At 46.6% G+C, this 6,277-nt stretch overlaps 1 protein-coding gene across 2 annotated transcripts in view; it reads left to right on the forward strand.

Annotated features, from left to right (window-relative positions):
- The first annotated feature begins 927 nt into the window (after positions 1-927).
- St6gal1 (ST6 beta-galactoside alpha-2,6-sialyltransferase 1) overlaps positions 928-6,277 on the forward strand; it is a 139,844-nt gene continuing 134,494 nt past the window's right edge. The window contains exon 1 of one of the 2 annotated variants that reach the window (XM_021185103.2): positions 928-1,295. The gene's annotated coding sequence lies outside the window, so the exon portion shown is untranslated. Of the gene's footprint in view, positions 1,296-1,905; positions 2,229-6,277 lie in introns of those variants that run through there. The other variant, XM_029470389.1, reaches the window with a different exon arrangement.

The following is a 6,277-nucleotide window of genomic DNA, read 5'->3' on the forward strand; positions in this document are numbered from 1 at the left end:
GAAAGATGGGTGCTGGGGAGGAGGAGGCAACCTTTTCTTTCCCAGGTTGGTGGTGGGAAGTGGCTATCTGGACTTGAAGAGAACGCTCTGGTCCTGGCTCCAGCAATCTTACTGTAGAGGCCATTTTGCTACACAGAAAACCCAGACCAGCAATTTTCTGCGTTCTTGGAGCTCTATTTGATTCCTCTCCCAGCTCAGAGGTGGATACTCGGCAGATATTTGGGATGTGATTACTGCCTCAGAGTAGTCAAAGCTCTTCTCTGGGATAGGAAGGACTGAAGGGGCTGCCAGATGACGGCTTCCAGTTCACTTATAGAGGAAAGTTTTCAGTCTTTCGGAAGTGGTCTGTGGGTAATCAGAGATGGTCAGACTGCCAGGCTGCTTCTTCAACAAGATGTTTCCTCCTGACTTCTCCAGCAGCCTTATCCTAAGCCCAGTGGAAGGAAGGTGCCTGGCTGTCTTTACCTTTGTAGCCGGGTCCTGCCTGCATACCTACTGCGAGAGTTCCAGGTCGCAGGGCTCCAGAACATCTCAAAAAAAAAAAAAAAAAAGTTTGACAAGGCTGTGTTCAGGTCACACTTAATGTCGGGGGATTTTTGTCAAACTCTAAACACTACAGTCTAAGATGTGTGTGTCCTACATAAAAATTTGAGTTTTCACAGGGGTTAAATGACTTGTTTGATCAGGATCACCCTGTGCAGAGCCAGGACAAGCACTCTGGTAAGAGCGTTTTCGCCAGATAACACTGAATCCAGTCCATCGGGACACGCAGGGGGTGGGGGTGGAGGCAGTATTTGGGCTTCCTTGCCTGCCGCATTGCTCCGCCCCCAGGCTTGCTCTTTGTGGACGGACCGCAAGATTCCCTGCATTACGGGGAGCCCTTAGCAGGCACCTTTAACCTTAAGCCTGCTCGCTAGCGACCTCCAGAGGGCCAGGATGGTTTGGGACCGGTGTGATAGAGCACTTTTCTAGTTTTAACGACTCTGTTTGCATAACGGAGACCAAGCTTCCTCCCGCCGGTCTGCCGTGCTTTTCTTCCCTCCTTCCCGGTCCTCTGTACCCTCATCTATGGTCCCTCTCTGCTTCCCAGAAGATCCGTTCTCAAGGGGACTCACTCGGAGCTTGAGTCCCAGGAAGATCCGGAGGCACCTGGGGGAGTGGAGTTGAGCGCCAGCCTGGGTGGGGAAGCCGCCCTGGCACTGCCCGACCCTAACAAAGGGAATCGGACTGCGCGCCGTGCGAGCGCTCGGTGGGCTCAGCGACCGCCGCCGCCTTCCCGATTGAGAGCGCTGCAAGTGAGTAGGGGCGAGGCGGGCGGCACGGGTCTGAAGAAGGAGTGCAGGGGTGCGCTGAGAGGCAGCCCCAGCTGCGGGAGTAGGAGCCGCCGCCCCGGGATGGGGATGTCTGTCGCGGGTCCAGGGGAGGGACCGCCTTGGCCTCCCCTCCCTAACACCCCCCCCCCCCCCCCGCCAGCCTGCGCACCCATAACAAACCCACGTGTGCGGGGACGCAGGAACCTACACTGCAGCGTCTGTATTGTGTAAGGCGTTGCCTTGCGGAGTGAGGGTCTCTTTAGATCTTGCCCACTTTGGTAACAGAGCAGGAAACCAAGCCTGGTGGAAGGAGAGGGCACCACAACAAACGCACGTGCGCCCCGGCTGAACCTCATTTGGTCAGGTTATTGTTCCAGCCAAACCAACGGGTGCGGCGCTTGGAGGCCACCTACTACTGCTGGAGGGGTGGGGACCTTTCGCAGCGGTGCTCTGTGAAGGGACGGACTAAACCTGTTGATTTTTAAAGGAAAAAGAAAATACAAACAAGAAAGAGCCGACAAAAAGCCCCCACCCTCAAGTATGCTTCACCTTTTGGCACGGGTTTGGAGGTGAAACCTACAAGCCCCTCACTTCTCCTTTGAGATTTTCTTAAGAGTCGTGGGCTGAACTAAGGATCTGTAGGGTACCCTTCTAAAATAGACCCTGCCCGACACACCATTGTCCCCGTGCTCTGGAGACTGCCCCTGTTGGGGAATCTCGAGCGCCTCCCTAGCTTGCTGAAAGAATAGTTCATTTTAACAAAATCCACCAGTGAGGTCTTGGGTTTTGCTTGCTCTTCGCCTGGGAGCTCCCTGTGGCTAGACATTTCAGGTGTCACTGGCTCCTGGCCACACAAGGCCACCGGGGGCCCCTCATCAAGACGGGGACGTGGGGACGTATCAGAGGCTCGCAGAGGTAGGTCCACTGTTTGCTGTGCCTTCCCCTTAACTTTCACTCTGCTCACGCAGCCGGATTTTTAGCGTATTGAGGTCTGGGCTTATCAGCTCTGAGGAAAAGTTGAGGACAGGAAGGGGGCGGTGAACGGATCCTAGGCGACCTGTGCAGGAATGACAGCATTTTACCAATCTGATGCTTCACTTCGAGTAGTCCCTGTGGAGACTAACCTATCTCTGAAGACAACTGGACAGCTTTCAACCGTGTACCATTGTTATTGAAAAGGTCCAGGCGGCAGCTCGGGAACCTTTTTTATTTTACAGGCAGGAAGCTGAGGTCTGAGAGTTCAGCCCCTTGAGAGTGGGTCTTCCAACTGCTCGGCCTTCATCCAGAGGATTCTGCGGTCGACTTAAAAGGCAGTAGCCTCAGGCAGAGCGGAGTGAAACAAAGAAAATAATTCAAATTGGAAACTGCGCCCTTCCATTATACCTTTCTAGAGTTCTCTGTTTTAGTGGAGAAGAGAGATTTAGCATTTCCCCTCTTCTCAGCCTGTCCCGCTTCATAACTTTGCTCTGCTCTCCTGGCTGCCCCCTTGTTCTCAAATTGAACTAGGGCCAACTGGAGAGGCTTAGATGTTTTGCGGGCGCTAAGAAGCCTTTGTTCGGGCAGAAGCAGGGGCTGTTGACATCAGCCCCGCTGGGAGGAGAGTGTCTCTTGTAGCCAGCTGCTCCTGAGCCCCTCAGTAGAGAACGAAGCATTGTTTTCATTGATTTTATTTAATTAATTTATCTATTATGTATGATTCCCGTGGAAGTGACTGTGCCTTTTGTGTTTAGCAGAGAAGTAGACAGAGGACAGTGAGGTTAAAACTAGCTGTGCTCCGAGGCTTTTCTCTCCATCTTCGCTCGCCTAGGTGTGTTTCCTTCCTCCTAGTCGTGTTTACTTTCCCCTTCATTTCCAGGCTGTTTAGCTTTGTAATGGCAACATAATAAATAAATAAATAAATAAATAAATAAATAAATAAATAAATAAGTAAGTAAATCACGCTAGCTTTGTAATGGCAACATAATAAATAAATAAACAAATAAATAAATCACAGCTCTCAATTTACAGGAATAGGAGAGAATTTATTCTGGAGCCACTTAGGGTGACCTGGCCTGGGAACACAGATTTAGATGATCTCAAATTCTATGTTGCAACGTGGAAGCAGCTTCTTGGAGTGTTTAGTTTTACTGGGCGGAGAAAGTTGTGAATTAAGGAAAGTTTAAAATACATTGGCAGGTACATCAGAGAGGCAGGTACCTAGGAATTTGGGAAGCTTTTCTATAACATCAAAATTCTATCTGGTGAGATTCTTGGCTTTTAGACTGGTAGAAGTTAGTTTCCTGCAAAATTAATAGATTCTAAAAGGCTTTTTATATGTTGCCAAAAGATGCTAGTTCCAACACAGGGAGTCCTGGGGAGGGGGCTAAGGGCAGGGGGCGGGCCAAGAATGGACTGGGGTGAGGGAGTGAGATGGAGGTGGGGGATGGTCCAGGAAACTCCTGTTTTGGAGGGCTAGAACTTAGCCCTAGATAAAGTAATTAGCCCCTGGACCTGCAGAATTCCAGTCTCCGAAGTGCTGTAATTCTTATCCGAAGACCAATCTCAGGCAGATAGGGATTACTTTCTGGAATTTCTATTCCCAGCCAGGTGATGTTGTCTCCTCAGGATGGTAATGAAGTTGAGGCTCCTTTTTTTTTTTTTTTTTTAACGTGGGAAAATGAAAGACCTGAGAAGAGAAATGACCTGCTCCAAACACACAGAAGCACACAGTCCACCTGCTTTTAGTGTCCCTTTTTTGCGTCAAAGGGAAGGTGTTGCATCAAACAAATTGTTGGTACCCCAGAGTAAAGTCAAAGTTAGGTTGCTATAACAACACCCTTGCATCCTAAAGGATGTAAACAGGCTTGGCTTTCAAGCAGAGGAGTGGGTGCTGAGGGCAGGTATGGTGTGGAGTACTGCATTTAGGATGAGAATCGCTTTTCCTTGGCTTGCCAAGTGCTTCATTTCCCTCTTGCCTTGGGAAGTTGCTTTGCAAATATTTGCAAAGCAAAGGACAGTAAGATCACAGAGACTCCACTCAGCTAGTCACTGTAGTTAACCTCTTGGGTTCTATTATTTTTTTTCTTTTTTCTTTTTTTGCCCAGTGAATCTGCCAGTCCGTGCCCTGGCTCTCTTAGGAAAGTAGATGCTGCTGGGGGCCTTAGTGTGTGGCCTTCCTGAATAAGAAGAACTTGATTAGGGAAACTTGATTGTTTTTTCTTGCTTCTCTGCATGCGTTCTCAAACTTCAGGGAAATGTGTTTTAGTGATCCCCCAAAACACAGATAGGAGCCGATCTGATGCAACGCACAGCAGGGTCTTTTATTCTATTCAAGCTATCAAGCTAGCTCAGCCCTCCTCCCCCCTGCAATGGTGGGGGCAGTCCCCGAATGTCTATGGGGGCAAGGCTTTATAGCAAGCAACAAGCAGGGGTAAGTGTGCAAGCATCTAACTGGAAAGCTGCTGTGGCCTTTACCATAATTGGCTGGTGCTGGGAGTCAGATCATAAACTTAACTGCTGCTCCCCTCTGCATTGGTGGTCGTTAGGCAAGGGGTTGGGCTTGTAACCTGGGAGGTGCAGGTTTGTTGGGGGGAATAACCTGGAGACACAGGTCTTGTTGAGGGTATAACCTGGAAACTTTGGTCTTGTTGGGGATTAGAGTTAGGGTTAGCGACTGCAGCTAGGCTCAGGTTTTGTTGGGGGGCAACTTGGAAACTAATGCTAGATACTAGCCTGTTAGTCTACCTGACTTCAGACTTGAGTCAAGTTCTCTAAAATGGAGTCTCAACGTAAAAGCTTTGGCATGTCAATAGCACGCTGACTCCCATAGCTGTGTTCTATAGAACTTGCAACACTAACGTATTATTGCAATGTTACTGTGTTGTATTAACATACTAGAGATGATTCTACTAAGTAATTACTGAAAAGGTCATGTTAGATTTCATAATCAAAGTTTTCCGGTTATACGAATGAGACTTTCCCATTGCAGAGCATTCACAAAATTAAAAAAAGGATTGAGAAACAGAAATTAAAAAAAATTCCACTATCCCAAACAGCCTTGCCCTATCTGGTAATTTGGTTTCTGGAATTTGTTTAAAAAAAAATAAAATATATATGTATATATGTATGGTTTTTTGTTTTTAAAATAATATATAATAACATATCTGCTTGTGTGCATGCATTCTCAAATTTCGTATTCTCTTAGCTGTGTTTCTATAGACTCACTTGCAACACTAATATATTATATAGTAAATACATAATATAATATTAAATTATTAAATATAATTATGTAAACATAACATAATTTACCATATGCAATATATAATATATAAATATGTAATATACAATAATATAATATATAAATACATATAAATTTAATATACAAATATATATTTATCTCTATGGCTTTGATTTTCTTTTCAAAATAATTGAGAATCAGTGTATGTATAGTTACAGCTTTCGTATTTCACACTTTATAATAAAGTTTTGATGATGACCACATCAGCTGCCTATCACCTTCAAGTTTCTATGTTCCCTTGGGATCTGACCCCTTTAATGCTTGTTTCAGTGAAGGCATGTGAAGCGTGGAGCCCCTGCCTCTCTCCTATCCCATCCCTGCCTCTAGCCTTCAAATGTTAGCCAGTTTTTCTTTGAGAAATGCAGAGGTGCTGCCAGATACAGTAGAGGGAGAAGAAGCCTGTGCATGCATGGCCTTTGAGCTATGGATCATGATTTTGTGGCCCCTAAAAACTCAATAGTAAAGTTTCTGTAAATGCTCAGTGAGCAACCTTAGGATCATTTATCAATTCATTGACACAGTGAGTAAGAGCCCTGTCCTAGTTAGGGTTTTACTGCTGTGAACAGACACCATGACCAAGGCAAGTCTTATAAAAACAACATTTAATTGGGGCTGGCTTACAGGTTCAGAGGTTCAGTCCATTATCATCAAGGCATCAAGGTGGGAGCATGGCAGTATCCAGGCAGGC

This window comes from Mus caroli, chromosome 16, assembly GCF_900094665.2.
Source record: "Mus caroli chromosome 16, CAROLI_EIJ_v1.1, whole genome shotgun sequence".
Classification (NCBI taxonomy): domain Eukaryota; kingdom Metazoa; phylum Chordata; class Mammalia; order Rodentia; family Muridae; genus Mus; species Mus caroli.